Genomic DNA, 18,699 nt, shown 5'->3' on the forward strand with positions numbered 1-18,699 from the left:
GATAAATTCAAGAAGCGTAGGAGCAAAGTAATCTTTTTACTGTGATGTGCAAACTATAGAAACGATATTGACTAAATTCTCTTCACTCTGTTAAAGTAGAATTCAACCTTGCCTTGAGATATTTCATTTTCATTTTATGTAATATTTGAAAAAAAAACAGAAGAGGAACAAGAAGGAGAGAGAGAGAGAGAGAGAGAGAGAGAGAGAGAGAACGTGACTAAAAGCATAAATTTATTTAGCAAGAAAACCTAAATACAAAATTTCCACACAAATGCAAATTTTCTCATGTTATTTATGCCTAATTTTAAAATTTCAACACAAACAGGAACTTTAATAAGCACTAAGTGTAAAATTTAAAAGAAGGTTTGCAAAAAACTGCATTTTATCGTACAGCATATTATATAACGTTAACAGTGTTTGACCTTTGATATGGTTTGCTATCTTTTATTTTTATTTTTTATTTTTCATTTTTATATTTATTTGCTAACGATAACGTTCAAATATGCTTTTGTTACTCGCATATGATACGATTTTTAATTTTGCTTTTATTCCACTAGTAAATCATATATTCAATTTATTTATTTATTTATTTATTTCAAACAATGTATAATCGTGTAAATTTAGATATTGATAGAATTAGCTAATAACGACTGAGAGATAAGTCGAAACGTTTTAATTTATGGTAATTTTAAATAAACAGTTAATCCAACGTATTTAACACGATATTTTTATTATGCTCGTTATTGACCTATTTGAAATATTTTTTTGCGCTTTGTTTAAAATATTTTTTTACACTCGAGCGGGCAAAAAACCGTTTTTTAATTTACAGTATGTTCATGCTGACATCGTTCTCGGATTAAATAAAAAGTTCAGTCAGATTTCCTCGCGAGAATGCGATTGTCAAGATTGACAGCACGCGTAGCAAATTTCCAGGAAAGAGAATAAACGACCGGAGCAAGTAGTCAATGGACAAAATGGTCAGACATCGCGCGCGACAATTCGCTGATTTTACTTACTTAACGGCAAACTGCCGCTGCATCTCTCAGCATTCTTCTGACTGTTGTCCTTCTACGACAATCTGCGGGATCACTAAAAGCGATGAGCACAACACTTGCGTCACTCGAAAATCTATCTCATCGAACTTGCCGGCGCGGATCAATCGATATCGCGATCGTTCCGCCTGGAGATTTCCGTCTCTTTCGCTTAATTCAACTTCGATCACGCGTCGTCCGTTCCTCGAGAGATTTCGTCCCAGCGGATTTTCGCCGCCGATCTCTCGCGATCCAGAGAATCCTTCGAAATTCGAGGACACTTTCGCGGGCGACGGAAAACACGTTGAAAAACGAATTTGAAAATCAAGCGCCCGCCCGTGTCCAGTCTCCTCGACATTCGCGAAATTAAAAGGAGGGACAGCGAAAGAGAGAGGAAGAGAGGCAGAGAGGAAAAGAGAGAGAGAGGAAGAGAGAGCCGGCGAAGTCCCGAGGGACGATCGAGAGGAGCGAGAGAGAATCGTCCCGGACGCGTCGCGAGTGACGAGCGCACTGAGAGGATCCGGGCTTCTCGTGCGATTGCAGCCGCATGCGCGATGTAGGACGCAGGCACGTCGCCGGCTCCCGATTGTGTCCTGCTCTGTCCCGCCAGCGCGTATCCCTCGCATTCGCGGATCGTCAGATCTCAGGACGGGCATGAGAAGCGCGTGGACTGTACAAACGTATACGATCGAGGAAAAGCTCTTAATTTCGACCTGAGACGCGGGTGAATAAATCGAGGTGGGAAAGGCTAGGAAAAGAGAACATGAGCTCATAACGCGAGAACGGCGCGTTTAAGGGCGCTTTCCTTATGTCGCGTGTCGAATAAAATGTTAATAGTATTGACGGTTTCGGTAAGGAACCTGTTCGGTTTTTACATATTAAACATTTTATATTTAACACGAACAATTTATGTCGTAAAATAGATTGCGGAACGTTTCTCTCTCATAGAGCAAGCTCGCAAAGAAGTTCTCGCACAGACGAAATAAACGATGAAAATAATATGTAAATTATTCAACAGAAGCTCTGTGGGGGCGGCAAGGCTACTTTTTTAGTTTCACTCCCTAACAATCTCTTATTCAGACAGAGGTCAAAAATATTATTCTCTTTAATACCACTTGCGTGGGCGTCGTGCTTTTACAATATATTCGTAACTGTTATTAATTTTAACATATATATCCTACGTATTGTTATTACAATAATCAGAGAAAGATTTTCAAAACGCTACCAATGGTCGTTTGTTTTAACAATAAACAATTATTGATAACTGCTGGATACAGGACTCCCTGAACGTGTTTTTTTCTTCGCGTTATCGAACTATGTATAATTTTACATTATACCAAGAACAAATATGCAAATAATTTTATAAAAATATAAATTTATGATTACAATCTTTAATTTATTTTTTTTATTTTAATCTTTATTTAAATATAAAAACAAAAAGAAAATAAAACTAATATAAACAATACGTTTTAATAAAAACATTTGCAACAGTATGATGTGATTTTATTGACTGAAGAATGTATCATATGCAGGAAAAATATTGTATATTTGCGTATCAAGAGATACGACAGTGTATATGCGCGAGACTGTCTCAAACTTCAAGTATGTAAGATAATTTATGCAAATCTTCGTTATAATGCAGAAGTTATTTTGTAAATAAACACAAATAAATTTTGTTAATTTAAAGAGCAAATAATCTCTGCATCGTGCATACCTAGTGAAAGTTTGCATAAATTATTTTAAATATTTAAATTGACATATTTGTTACTATTTCACTAAGAAAACTAGCTTTTTTAAACCTTAAATATTTAGTATCGATACGTCCAACTAAATACTAAATTAGTTTAACTAACTCTTTATTTAAAAAAAATGTTAATCGTTGACATGAGTGAACTATACCCTTTTTTGTATAACTAAATAATTGTTGAATCAACCCAATGTTTATTTGAACGTATCAGACTATTAAATATTTCAGTTTTTCAATAAATATTTTTTTTTTCAATGTTTAAACTTACCAATTATAATCGTTTCTACATAGACCCACCCAAACTACTCTGCATTTTTCAAGAGAAGTCTTTTAATAATAGAAAGTTCAAGGTATCTTTTTCTCGTTCGATATTTTGACTTCGTTTCCGTGTTCGTCAGATTCGCAATTGTACTTTTCGTCATGCCTCGTCTCACACACGCGCACACACACACACACACGCGCGCGCGCGCGCACACACACACACACATGCACACACACGCACACACATGCACACACATGCACACACGTGTACATATACTCGAGATATTGGTAATATTATTTTCATATTCCCCAGCTGCATCCCGCCGATAAAAGGACAGAAGGGACTTTGCGGCTCGTTCGAAGACCGCCGTCGAGAAAATTTCTCTGGCATGCTATAAGGAAGATCCTACTCGGTTCGGCCGAACTGTTTGCGGACCGTTCCGGAGCGATAAGGGTCGTTGATACGGGAAATTATTCGGGGCGGGTAGTATCCTCTTTGACTTGCACATATCGTCGTCGATATTGTATCTTTCATCGTGTTTCCAGAGAGTATTTGGGGTGAACTATTACATTCATGTATATGCAATTACGTACGTACGATTAATTTAAGAAAAACAAAATTCATCAAAGAAAATTATATCTATAATACCTTTCAGCAAACGAGAAGATGTGCGCAATAGCTGAATTGAATTGAAGTTGATCGATCGGTATATTTTTTTCAGATATCTAATTTTTCAGATATCTAATATCTAATCTCGTTGGGTTTGTCAACACCTCGTCATTTAGCTTTCGCGTTTTTGAGCCAATGCATTCCCTTTTTCAAAATAATTGAATTTCGACGAAAATACCTTCTGCGCAATTTGGGATTATACCGTGTTAGTCGGATGTACGTTGATATGCTGTTATTTGTGAAGAGTGATTATTAATTATAGTACATAAAATGCGAAATAAATCTAATGCTGTGAGAAACATCCGGACGAGATTTAAATTAAAGCGTCGAAATACCGGGAAAAAGCTTCTCGCTCGTTCAAAACTGCTGCTGCACGTTTAAAGCGAAAATAATGAATGCGTATTCAGCGCGTTTGTATTTTCAATTTTCGGATTTAATTCGGAGATTCTTGGACTGCGAGATATTCAAATCGCCTGATTTTACAGCGGTATCTTAATCCTGCATTTAAACGTGCGAGCATTTATGTTGTGCATGTGCTCGGCAATGCACGCGATAAAGCATTCGCGATCCTCTATCTATATCCACGCCTCGATGGAAGGTAGGGCGGGGAAAGGGCTGTCGGAGTTTTTATTCGACTGCGCTTAACGAAATTCTGGGGCAATCCGCCCACACCTAAGTACTCCGTACGAATCGCACGCCGTACGTTTCCGCACGTATCGATGTATCAAAGGGCGACGTTAACTGTGTTCGCGGTACCGCCCACGAAACGTCGCATTCATTTTAATTGGTGAAGCGCAGCCACCGTAATTGCAAACAATTATAATTTGCATCACACAGGCGCGCGTTTGAGTCACCGCTGCAAGATATACATTGTACGAAACGACGATGCGTAAAATATATGTACGTGTAACATATTATAGATGCATATATACGGGACATTGCAGGATAAATAGATGCACTAATTTGCGACCAACCTTTTGCTCTACACTAACATAATCATCCTTTTTCCCCTTTACCTCTTTGTCTTGCATTCATTACAAAATTATAAATAAATATTACGAACAAGTACTAACACTGGTACTTGGGAGAGAGTTGCCAAATGCGTTCCACGTGAGCTGTTTTTTTATTATATAATATTTTGCATTTGGTGCTGTTTTGAATGAAAGATAGCTTGATGTTTAAGTCACTTATTGTTATATATTAAATCTTTCAGTAATACCAAATTAATTTGTTACTGTAATATGCTGTGAAGGATGTAATTTAGAAAATCAATCGCCTAAAATGTACCTGTGGTCTTTTAAATTATATATATAACATCTTCAAAAATATTGAATTTATGAATTAAAGTAATTAAAAATACAAGAAAACATTAATTAATACTTATTTTATTATTAATAATTAATAAAAAAAAACGATAAAATATTTAATAATTAATAAATAAGAATAATAAAAAGGTAAGAACACGGAAATAAAACTGGTTTAAATTTATTTTTGTTATTGACATATTTTTATTCATACCACTTACTAGTTTTACTATTATCATTTAACAATTTTACATTAATATCATTTTTTATAATAAAATTTGTGATGATACGAATTAAGAAATTTGATTGTGTTTATAAAAATATCGATTTAATTTTTATGATAATTGTAAATATGTATATACAATAAAAGTAAAATATTCAACAAGTTTCTTATATGAAAATATAACAATTCAAAGTAAAATTGCATAATTACGTTATTATCATCTCATCAGCTATAAGTTAATAAAAAATTTATATCAGAAGTACCTAATTTATTTTAAATGCTGATAGAATGCACGAAACAAAATAAAACTTGTTAAAGTTTTGTCTATATTATTTATTTCTTATTTACTTTTCTACTTTTTTATCAATATTGCTTAAAATAAAATAAAAATGTAAAATATTAAATAAGTACGCATTAAGAGACTAGTTACGCATTAGTTAAGAGATGCATTTAACAACTCTTTCTATCTACATACGTGTAAAATATTTATTTTTTACTTTGTCCCGTTTAAGAGATTAATTAAAAATAATTGAAGCACACGTAGCTTTGTCATCCAACAAATTAGGAAAGTCCTGGTTTATTATACTTGGATCTTATCAAAATTCGAATCGGACTCTATTATACGCTCGTGCCATTTAGTATGTTAGGGGTGTTTCTCTTAAGCAATATTCGTATTCGCGGGAACGTCGGAGTTTACAGATTGGTGTTCACACACGAATCGCTGCGCCGGAGATGGGCGGGCATATTCAGGAACTAACAAACAAAACTTCATGTGTGACCGCGGCACCGAATGGCACTGCAATATATTGCGATTCGCTCGGTCAAAGTTCATGTAAGTAAAGGTCGCATGGCGTGCACCATGCTGATGCACCGGAAACGGGATCCATCGTGAATATATCTCGAGGGAAACGTCGATCGAGTTTCCGGGGGCAGGGGAGGGGGAGAGGGGGTCAAAATAGCGAAAGGACAGCACAGATACATATATACGAATAATATATGCCGCAGGCAAAGTCTAATCCGAGAGAATAATTTCGTTCCGTCCTATTTTCTTCTAGAATATTTTTGGCATATGTAAAAAAAAAAAAGATTTATGCTCCAAATTTCTTTGAAAATAAAATCTCGCGCTAAAATCTCAAAAGCGGTTTTTTATCAATATTATTCTTGTGTATATATATAAAACTATTTTCTGTTTCTCTTTCCAGTATAAAATATAAAGGAAAAATTCGATGCGATCTTGTCAAAAGCTATATTTTGTTCTAAGCCCTGGTCCTTCTTTGCAAATCCGTGTTTTCGATTATTAAGCTCAAGCTTGTTAAGAAAAGTAGACCAAAGCTTTCCGCCCACGCGCTCAAACGAAGCGAGCATGCATCTCTAAGGTGTCTGAACAAATTCCAGCGGATGTATTGCGCGATGGCAATAAGTGCGGAGCTTACAGGCCTTAGGTATCGGGCCTGGGTCGAGTGTCAATTAGAACTTCAAGGGCTGCTGGCACCACGTATAGTCAGAGCAAACGTCAAGCACAAAGTGCGATCTTAACTCGCGCAGGATTCTGTTAATATTTATGTTGCGCACTTGTATGTAGGTCGCAGTGAATAACGTTGATAAAGCCACCAGGTTGACGGGTGAGAAAGAGAAAGAAAGAGAAAGAGAGAGGGCGAAAGAAGCCGCGAGAGATTTCAAGGGAAAATGGCCAAGAGAGCCAAGAGAGAGGATAAAGAGATTGATGCGCTTGGATACGCTTAGAACAAGAAAACGCCGCCGCGACGCTCGGCGACGTAGCGTCGCGGCGATATTATCGTGTACCAACAAATATTTCATGCTTATACGCGAATTTATCCTTGACCAGGCTCTCATATGCCGTAATTATGCGAGCTACAATTAAACGCGTCGTATAAAATGATGTCGTGATTTATTTTCTTCTTTTATATTAAACGAGATAACATGCTTTCAAACAAAATTATATATTGAAAATAAATATTAAAAATCAAGAAATTCATCCCGGCTCTTCTTCTTCTTCTTTTTACAAATGTAATTGAAGGTAATTTTTTTCTGTGAAAGATTTAATCCATTCGGCTTTTTTATTAATTACACTTTCGCGTCGATCAATGCACTCTTCGTTAAAAATGGATGTAATTATTTAGTTTACGCAATAATTGATTACTACTTATTACGTACATGCATATTAATGAGAAACATTTGAAGATCGCGCACTGCGATTCGTGATTATACTTCGTCCTTTGTCATTTTCTACATGCCACGTACACCGAAGCCTGGTACATGACAAAAGCGAAGCAAGCACCGCAGTTATGTGCCTAATTCCGTTAATTACATTGCTACTCGGCCGTTACGATTATGTCCGCAAATTCGGTATTTCTGCTGCAACGAAATTTTGGACTGTTTTCGAAGAATTTCTATCTTCGAATCAGTTGGTACCGTAAAACGGATACTTGGCCCAACATTTAATTCTTTTCTACCTATTACATAAAGGCAAACGGAAACCAACTATTATTACTTCTAAAACTTTTTTTGTTTATAATGAATAAAGAAACAAATGGGCTATTATTTTAAGTTTCTTTAATTTTTTTAAGACCTCAAAAACATTTTTCAAAATTTCAGACAATGTTACCAAGACTTGAGGTAATTTTATCCCGAGTGCAATTTTTACAAATTTGAGAGCAGTACGTTCCTTGGATCGATTAATTATGTCTATAAGTCATTAAGATAAATAGGATAAAATAAATTGCATTAATAACTGTAATAACAGCTTTAAAATTTTTATTTGGATATTTTTAATTAAAAATATCTCAATAAAAATTATAATGTTATATTATGACAGTTGTCAACACAATTTATTTGATCTTATTCGTTTACACGTGACAAAGACGTGAATTATAAATAAGTTGTTATAATTTCTAACTAATTACTATATATAACATTTTTATACCAAATTAAATCGGACAATCTGCTAAACAACAATAAGAGATAAACACTTTCAAAACTTGGATCAAAGTTATCTCATTTTACGATATTTAATAAAATTTTAAATCTTTTAAATTAATTATCGCTGAAAATATTAATTATGCTAATTTGTGAAAAAAAAATTTAATAGTATATCTTTTCCTCTTTGAATGGCAAAAGCTACAAGTTATATCTTTTCCATATTTCGAGAATGAAAAAGAATCACGCGTGCGTTAAAAATATTTAATGTAACACCTAGCAATTTTAGTATAGCCAGTGTCGTTATATAACTCTATGATGAAAACTCTTATACCAAATAATTTTGTACGAGAGAGTGGTGAAAATTCTATTTTTACTATCTCCTGCCATGCAATTCAGTTAAAATCTCTTTATTCATGCAGCTTCCAGTTTTATACCATTACAATTTTTTACGAACGTTATTTCGCTCAGACGTACATTATTTTAAAAGCCGTATACAACGATAGAAATGGACGGTCGGATGGAAATCGTCGATTCGAGTTTTCTACTTTAATTTCCATTGATTTCCCGAAGCAAATTACAGAAGTCATCGCAGAAGGGTAGCTTAAGCTTCGACACGTTTGAATGATTTTCCGATCCTCGGGAGGAGAAGGCTGGGAAATAAACGGCAAAATTACTCGGGAGTCGAAATGCCATGGTTCAACGACGAGAGATCCGCCACCACGGTCAGTGTTTTCCCGGAGGCGATAATAGCATGGCTCCGTTCTGTCTGGCGGCGCAAATACGGACAGCCAAAAATTGCGTTTATTTGTGTTCGCACAGATAATTTGGGATCGCCAGATTGTTCGCGTCTGTATACAAGCGTTGCGTCAGCTACGCTCGATTGTGGGATCTCACAAGGGAAGGAGCCGTTAGTCGATGCTCCGCTATACGCGTCGCATTGCAAACGGAGGGGGATAGACTATCGAAATAAAACTTTACGCGAATCCGCTCTAGTTCCGCGCAGAAATTTCCACAGCGTATTTTACTGGGCGTGTGCGGCAAGGAAAATTAGATCGCGAAGACATTGCTCGAGGAATTTTAAAACTCGAAAACCGACCTTCCGTGATTATCACCAATCGTAGACGGCTCTTCGAACATTTTCAGTACAAAAGGTACAGAGAGGTAACGAAATAATATCCTATTTTATAAATTCTATGACAAATTTGCAAGTCCGCTCAGCCAGTGTTATCTTTTTCCATAATTTTCTTTCACAGTTTTCGACATTAAATATATCGTAGCAAACTTGAAATTTCCAGGCATAACTTTATTAAAGGAAAGATAATTTGGAATCGATTAAAGAGTTTTATCTTTTAATTTTATTATTTTTTTAAATTCTCTATGCATATATATATATATATATATATATATATATATATATATATAAAGAGAGAGAGAGAGAGAAGGAAGTCGTCAGTACTAGCCTACCCTTCTCAAGCGGTACCACCGTATTTCTCGGAAACTAAACATTAAACTATATTAATACTGACAAAAACATGAGCTGATCAGACGATTAAAGAAATAAAAATTCATATTTCATATATTCATGCTAAAAACAAAAATCTTGAAAAACGAAAATAAAATTTGCACGACTTTTTCTTGCAAATTGCATAATTGAAACAATAGTGAGTATATTATAAATAATATTAGATCATTTTACATGTTTGTAGCTTCCTAAAACTATTTATATTTTTTCTCTTTCATATTTTCCTCGTAATACGATTTGATAAAATATAAAATCGTTGTGCAACGTAAAATGGATCACTTCTGTGTGAGAAAAGAAAATAATTACGAAATCTTCAACTACAATATTGACGGATGTTTTATGAATTTCTTCACATTTTCTTTAGTATCTTAAAGCAGGAAAAATAGCTACGGATTCACACATACACTAATAAGGTACCAAAAAAGCCTATAAAGTGCAATGGAAGGATTCAATTCTAACTTTGTAATTTTATAAACTTTGTTGTTTAATATATAAAAACATATTTTACTATTTTGTTTATCAATTTATTTTATAGTTAACTGCTCCATTACTGTGCCGTGTTTGAATTATGTTATTAGTGCTATTACTTAAGGTGTCAGTTTTGGGGCCCAATTCCTCAGATGCTCTTTTTAGATGTTCCAAAACCATTAAAACTATTACAAAATACGAAATAGTATAGAAACAGTTTTATCATCTGATAAAAATCACTTTCTAGTTTGTATTTATGCTTTTGAAGCTTTAATTTTAGCTTTTGTTCAAAAAAATATTATCCAAAAGTAATATAGGGCCAGTATTGATGATTTTTCTCTAAATGTATACATAGATACATATATATAATATACATGTATATATCAAAAGCCTTAATAAACAACGAAAATGCCAACAACACACGGGACGAAAATTTTTTAGTTCGACTGTCAACATTATTTTGCCAAAAAATATTACACTTTTCCTCTCTTTCTCTCGCGTTTGTCTGCCTGCCCTTTATTTATTACAAATAAAAAATCAGGCGTGCGAACCTCGATTGTTTGCACTGCTACATATAATGGAAATCATTTTTATGCTTCCCCACATGTGTGATAAAAAATCGGAGCGACAGCGGACGTTGTAATTTCCCCAAAAAACAGAAGTTGTGAAAAATAGCCACGCGAAAGGAAGATAAAAGTGAACGAGAATACAAGGTTGGCGATAAATGAAAGAACACGCGTTTTATTCCTGCTTTAAACTACATTCCGCTTAATAAAGATACGAATGACATTTGTGCGACGTTTTTGCGAAAAGTTTGCAGACTAGTTTAAGATGTGTGTTTCTAGAGAAGCAAATACCAACCGTATACAGGATGTTTATAAAGTTTGTTGCCACGTCTTACATTTCGAGAACGATTCAAAGTTACGAGAAACCGCGAAACACGTATCTCATCATTTCGAAATGTTACTCTTCCCTTTCAACCACTCAAAAGAGCTTCTCGAGATGATCGAATATATGTGTTCGTAATTTTTAACAATTTTGTACCGTTACCGAAATACAAGAGATGGGAACAGATTTTATAGACCCCCGTATTTGGAAATACATCTTTCAAGAAGCGATTTAAAAATCAAATTTGCTTTCTATGTTAAACGATTGGTAAGTATGAAAAACTTGGCGAACGCTTCACGTCCTGCGTTTTTCTCTCGCATTCCCTCGCTCGGCTTACGTTGCGTCCTTAATCGACCTCCGGACATCCGCATTTCCGTCGTTACAGAAATTTTCAAAATTCCTTGAGCGAGATTCAAGTCCGAACTTTCAATCCTGGGCATGCAGGCGAATGTGCGATGCCACGCGGTGCGCAGACATTACATTACTCGCATTGCACCATATGGAATAAGTAAAGCTCAAACTTACCTGTACCCTTACGCAAACTTCGTGAATCCTCGAAGCGAATCGAGACAGTTCGATGCGCTGCAGCTATTCGCGACTGCGTTGCAGCCATTCGCGATTGCGCTGCGTCGGAAATGACACCGTCGCGATTCGCTGCAACAGCGGTTAGCGTGTGGTAAATGACGTTAATATGAGGAGAACTTCTCCCGTGGCATGTAGAACTTCGTGATTCCATTACAGGATAGGGTCAAAAGAGTAAGAATTTCGGGCGTCTTCCTTTTTCCAACGCATTAAGCAATAATCTTTCTTCTCTAGTTTCCTCATTTAATAATATTTAATAATAATAATAATAATAATAATAATAATAAATATTGGCGATTATGGACTGTTTATTATTTCGCACACAGAAAGAAAAAATGACTGCAATTGACATAATTCAAGTTATAATTTATAGATATGTATTTTTGATGCCACTTATACTTTTATAGCTGCTTAAATCGTGTAAATTATAGCTATTAGTTATTATTATTATGTAAATAATAAACAAATGCTAAAAACATAGTTATATTACTACAATTGTGATTGTATTTAATATAAAATGTTCATTTTATTTCTACCATCTATTATTTTATTGTATAATATCAAATATTTAATATTTAAATTATCATAATTTATAGTAAATGTTTTTCAAAGTTGGTAGAACATAAACATGAAATTATTATTGTTTACATTGAGTGTTTAAAGTTATTTATATAAAATTACTTAGATAACAATTTAGAGGAAAAAAAACAGTTTTATTTTATTTTATTTGGATTATTATTAATATATATTATTTTCATCTTTATTTTAGGTAAAGAAATATGTTTTTTTAAATTATTTAAGATAATGTAAACAACAAATAAATAAAGTATTGTTTTTAGCTTCAACTTCCAAATTATCACTTCTCTTAACAGGAGAATTTTTCAAAGTGGTAGATTGTGTTCTAAAATTCACTACCAGCACTAAAAATCTATAGTATGTAACGTGAACTAGATTTTTAGTACTGGCAATGTAGTATATCGGAACGCAGCCCAGATTGCACAGATCAGTGATAGTGCAATGTAAAAATTTCCCCGTAACTATAAATTAGAAAACTTTTACAAAGAATTTTGTTAGTCATTATACTATGTGAGTCTTCTATCTCTTAACCTTTTTATTTGTATATTGATTCAAATTAAAAAAGTATGTTATCAGATTAAAAAACTTTTGTTTTTAAGAAATAAAGATTTGGAAATAAAAATGTGGATATATTGTTTTCATAACCTAGATTGATTTGCTCAATAGCAATATTATCTAAAAATTATCTAGATAAAATCATATATTTAATTTTATCCTTTATCTAGATAAATTGAAATTAAATCATCTTTATCTGATTTAAGTGTAAGATATATTTACATGTAATTTATCCTATCTTTATTTAAATAATTTTAAATTCTCTAAACGCAACACTGCTAATATTGGAGGAGTAATAATAAAACTGAAGCTGCTAATGATAATTATTTTATCAATTATAGTTACAAACATCAAACTTTTTTCTCTCAGTGTACAAATAATCTAGTATTTAAATGTTATCACAATTATTGTTACATATCATTTTTAAACTATTTTGCACTAATTTTCTGAGTTAATAATTAAAAAAGCAAAGAATTTTCCTACATTATTAATTTTATAATGTTACATTATTAAACTAATTTTAATCTATGTTCAATTTAAAAAATGTAAAGTGAGTGTGTCGAAGAATAAAATCAAATCTTATAACAATTATATAACTTTGAAAGAGAACAAAGCATCAGGAAAATATAGTTTTCATGCGAGATTGATAATAAAAGACAAAAGTTTTCAAAGTAGGTTGAATAAAAAAGTGAATAAAAAAAAACGAACAAGAAATAAAAGACAAAACGACAAAGGAAATGGAAATGAGACGGAATATTTGTGAGTAAAAATATAAATTCATGAAATTGTAAAATCGTTCACTCATATTATAATTTCTTTTTAAATTTCGTGTTTGTCCAAAAGCATATAAACGATCTTTACAGATCCTTAATTCATTCTTTAATACGGCATCGTAACAAGTTTTTACAGGCTGCAGGATGTTACTAAGCGTCTCGGTAACAAATTTTATTATTCGATCTTTAAGGTACTTGCCATCGAAGGAGGTCGTGCATCTATCTAAAATCCCTCGTACTTCCTTAACGACAAAGTGCCAATTTGGAACACGGCCATTAAACCGGTCGTGGAAAAAGCAGAGCCCAACGAAAAGTAAAAAGCAGGAAGACTCTGCGGTTAATCGCGTCTCGTGCTCGAGCGACCGCTGCTGATTAATTGATATCGGAGAGAACACTCGTTCGTGAAATACTTTAGGCGAGCAAGCCAGAGCTCAGAAACTCGCGTGTTCTTTCCGCAAAGTCGGTCACTTGGATGGCCTCTACTCGGAAAAGACTGGCCTTCTATCCGTGTCGATTCTTCTCTACTTTGAGACGATTGTAACGACGCGGCGACTTGGAACTTTACGTGAGAAGAATTAAAGTGATCAGAGAATGGAAAAAGAGACAGAAAGAGAGAAAGAGAGAAAGAGAAAGAGAGAGAGAGAGGGAGGGAGAGAGAAAGAAAAGAAGACTAACTGAACCACAGTCGACGATGTAGCATTCAGAGAATGACACGTTTATATTCCCTCTAGGGCGGCGTGCACGCAAATTAAATGGCGTCACGGAAAATCGATAGGGTGTAATTAACTCCATAATGTGTTTAAAAAGAATCGCGAAATAATATTATCGTGCACGATAAGCGCACGCTAATAACGCGCGCGATGTATCCTGCGACGACATTTTTATTCCGGGGAAAAATATTTCCTTAGACGCTCGACAACGTAATTCAACGCTTTCGGCAAGCACTTAAGGTCGATTTTAAAGTCAAAGCGAAAGACCGGATATTTTTCCTTTCGGTGGCTTCCTTCCTTCCATCTTGCTTGATCTTCCTGTCCGCGTCGTCGTGAAATTTACGTTTACACGTCAACATCGGCACACAATGTTGCATAATTAAAATCGCTTATACGTTTCGCCTTCGTTAAACCTCAATTTCGACATTTTCTTTCGCCGCAAAAAAAGATTTCCGCTAACAACGTTCCCCCGCAATATCCAAGCTTCATCTGCTCGTTTATTTGTAATGTCATTAATTACAATTTACAATCTAGCAACATATATTCCAACAAGTTTTTCTAACCAAATTCTCAACCAAAGTTCTAGTAGAAATTACACAGTTGTAAATAACTGCGTAATTCTAACAAAGTTCACAAACTGTGTTAACTTTTAATAAAATCCTTGGCGGAAATTATCTAATTATAAATAAAAAGATAAAGCGCTACATATTTATTATGCAACGCGGTTGTATAAATCACAGATCGTTGGATCTGATTGTGAGTGCTGCACGGGCGCATTATGCAAAGCATGAGATTTTAAAATTAAAATCTCGTGAAGAGCAGTATTTTTAAAGCAATATATTTGAAGACTCAAATCTATCTACTGCTTAAAAATTAAATCTATCTCAACGATAAAACGCGCCCTTTACACCTCTCATCCCTTCCCTCACCATTAATCTTCGGACCGCGAAGATATGTAAAATTAAAAGAACGAGAGTGTGACATAAAACTTGCGTTTCATTTACAATGCACCCCCATGCGAAGTTTTACTCTGTATAATGCATAAGAAGTATAATTTTATGCACCCCTGTGTAATGCGTACTTGTATCGTGGTGGTGCATGCAATGGTCCGGGGTGTGGTGTAAATGAGATTTCTCCGAAAGGCGACAACGCAGAAGAGGGAAGCCCGAAAAAGACGATTATGACTTGGGACAGTTTGCCGTACAACGGCGACGCGAGAGAGAGAGAGAGAGAGAGAGAGAGAGAGCGAGAGAGAGAGAGAGAGAGAGAAAGGGAGGGGGGAGGGGGCAAAAGGCAATAATAAGATTTGCGGTAAGTCTCATCATCTGCGCGCATCAAACTTTTAACAAATATTTGAAGAGTACATCAAATATATACTTCCTCTAGCATGGCGCTCGAGCCTCACTTTCTTCCTGACTTTACTTACGTTGCAATTTACTTACAGTTTCGAAGTAGCCGGAGTAATTGCAGTAAAGCGTCTCAAAGTGCTTTTGCAGACATTTTTCGATATTCCTTTAATTATATTTATGGCATTGCCAATAAAAATGTGAATGGAATTATGATTCATCGTGTTAAATGTTTCATGCCTCCGTGCCTCTTGATATTTCGCAGCTTGATATTTCAAAATGCATGTTTCAAATGGAACGTAGAAATGGGATGTTCGTAAACAGCAATATTTATCATGAATTTACGTTTTCTTTACGGCGCACCGTAACTGAATGCTGCGACGCGCGCAAAATATATTCTTTGAGTTTGATAAATAATAAGAAGAAACCAAGTGAGAGAGAGAGAGAGAGAGAGGCGCCGCGACGACGTACGCGTGTCGGGGAGAAATTGAGACGGTCTTTCATCTCGGAATCGCATATTTGAATAGGTCGGAGAGCCATGATACGCTCGTTTATCTTCATGAACGCGAAGTGATAGCAGTTTCATTCTTGCATGTCCGCCACGTGGAATAACTATTTGCAAAAGTGGCGCGTAAAATTGCCATGGACGTTAAGTGCGAAAGAAGTAATTGTAGCACGCGAAAGAAATGACAGTGGACGCAGCTATCGAGCATTTCAATTCTCTAATTGCGTGATAAATGTCAAGAGCCGTATCCCAGTTATTTGTATCCTTCATAATCGTGTGGCATTTAAAAATATAATTAAATTTATTTCATATAAAATAGAATAATTTTTCTATCTACGGTAGCATTTTAAATGCTGGCATAAAAAAAATTAAATACGCTTGTGCTAAAGTAATGTTGAAATCGGTGAAAATTTAATAAACGATAGAGATATATACATTGGTTCACGTTGAAAACATCGACAAGTTATTGAAACGACATTTATTAAATTATAAGATAAAATCTGATGTAAAAATTATAAATTGCAATTATGCAGATATATTTACAAACATAAATGTAGAAGTATTAAGCTTTTATAAAATATTGACAACTGTTTGCGCAATTAATCCTTCGTGCTCACTGCTCTCGAAAGTTCCGTAATGGTTATACCAACGCCAAAATGACCTCAACGGATTTAACAGGTTGCCATATTTAGTTTTTCGTTATTTAAAGTAAAAAAGGGCTGAGTATATTTGAAACATTGTAGAACATAGAAATACATTAAAAATTAAAAGTTAGAAAACTCGATTTTCTTTAGAAAAACTCATTTTTCAAAAATCTTTATTTTCGTAATTTTTTAAATACGTTACAATTAAAATCTAAAATGTTATACGTTTTTTGTAACGTATTTTAAAAAATTGCGGAGATAAACATTTTTGAGAAATGTTTTACTAAAAAAGTCAACTTTTTAAATTAAATTTTTTTTTTAAATGATCTTAAAAATATAGAGCTTGAAACCTTCAAATTGACCCCGTGTGACTATAAAAACTGATTTCAAAGTAGTATTTTGTCAAAATTAGAACAATAGAACAAATCATAGTAGATATATTTGCAAAATTAAATTTTTTAAAAATTTGTTTAATAATTTAAAAAACTGTTTTAGTTGTATTATATATAAAACATTTAGAAATGTAATTTTAATTTATATACATGTTTAAAAAAATACAAAATAATTCCTAAATTATAATGTAGAAATATTGCAATTTTTAAATAATTGTAAAATATTTATACCTCAAATTTAGATTTCTAATTTTTGATAAATACTATTTTATTTCGACAAAACTGCTGCGTTATAACGTGTCATCCTAACACAATTATTAAGAAATCTTCATGATGACTGATTGTGCAATATTTGCAGAACGTGCCTATCGGGGATATATAAGTTTCACCTACGCCGAAGACGGGTGAAAGAAGACGCGTCGCAATTGCTCGATCTTTACGTCGGACTAACAAATGAAAAGAGTACACTTTGTGTCAGTTCGTAAAAGAGAAAAGGAAAGTTATAGCGCCATCGGGATCACCAAAAATAACGAAGACGCCAGCGGTCGCCCCTAATTCTCGCGTGACCCCAGCAACGGGGGATCCCGCGGGAACTAATGTCATTTGTCGTGGTTGATCTTTGACGTATCTCGCCCGTAACAGAGACCACTGTGCCGGACTGCCTTGAATGATCACATGATGATCGATGACTTGCCCTTACCGTCCGTGGAGCACGACTTAACGATTCGTGGAGATGATGGAATGACATAAACGGCCCTGGAGAGAATCGTGCTTACCTACGCGCATTAAATATGTGTATCAATTCGCAAAGGACAGCTTCCTTCGACGACGTAAAGATGTATTGTTACCCATACCGAGGAGTCTTTATCAATTATAAATCTGTTCAAATTCAAATTACATTTCTGTTCTATACTCTGGGACTCGGTTCTTTATTTTCTGGTTAACTTGAGGTTTTCAGGTTTAAGACCCATCCGCGTTTCTACTATTAAAAATATTATAAAATTCTATATGTTTAAATTGCACAAGTACATTAAATTTAATATGTCTATTATTGAAAAACAGGCGCGTGAAATTTAGTACACTTGACAATATTACATTTTTTTAATGTACCTGTTTAAAATTTGTTCATGTTAGATTACATTAAATTTTGCTGTGTTAATTTTTAACAGTGTGGGAAGAGGGTCCATCATAAGAATGCGCGAAAAATGAAATTGAATAATTTTCTTTATGCATATGATTATATAGCTTGCATGTATACAAGTTGGTTTGCGTAAGATTTTAAAGCTAAATCATAAGGAAAATGGCTAAAACGGAAAATTAAAAACAGTGGAACGTAAATTTGCCTGATTTCTTGACATATAGATGCAAAAAACAAATATATTAGTAAGAATACATTGATCACAATAGTGAATTTAATTTTTAAATAGTTGATGGCTGAAGAAGATCAAATTAGTCCAAAAAATTCCGTTGTAGAATTAATGTAATACACAAATAAATTATTTAAAATTGTACTCAAAACTCCATTTTTAACCTCATACTACTTATCGTTCTTATAATACGAG

The 18,699-nt window shown here is 34.2% G+C and overlaps 1 protein-coding gene across 5 annotated transcripts in view; it reads right to left on the reverse strand.

The window, feature by feature from the left end:
- LOC105199739 (octopamine receptor Oamb) overlaps window positions 1-18,699 on the reverse strand; it is a 174,706-nt gene that overhangs the window by 49,647 nt on the left and 106,360 nt on the right. Inside the window, exon 1 of one of the 5 annotated variants that reach the window (XM_026134967.2) lies at window positions 1,017-2,365. The exons of 3 other annotated variants lie outside the window; for them this stretch is intronic. The gene's annotated coding sequence lies outside the window, so the exon portion shown is untranslated. Of the gene's footprint in view, window positions 1-1,016; window positions 2,366-18,699 lie in introns of those variants that run through there. One more of the 5 variants, XM_026134963.2, reaches the window with a different exon arrangement.

This window comes from Solenopsis invicta, chromosome 16, assembly GCF_016802725.1.
Source record: "Solenopsis invicta isolate M01_SB chromosome 16, UNIL_Sinv_3.0, whole genome shotgun sequence".
NCBI lineage: Eukaryota > Metazoa > Arthropoda > Insecta > Hymenoptera > Formicidae > Solenopsis > Solenopsis invicta.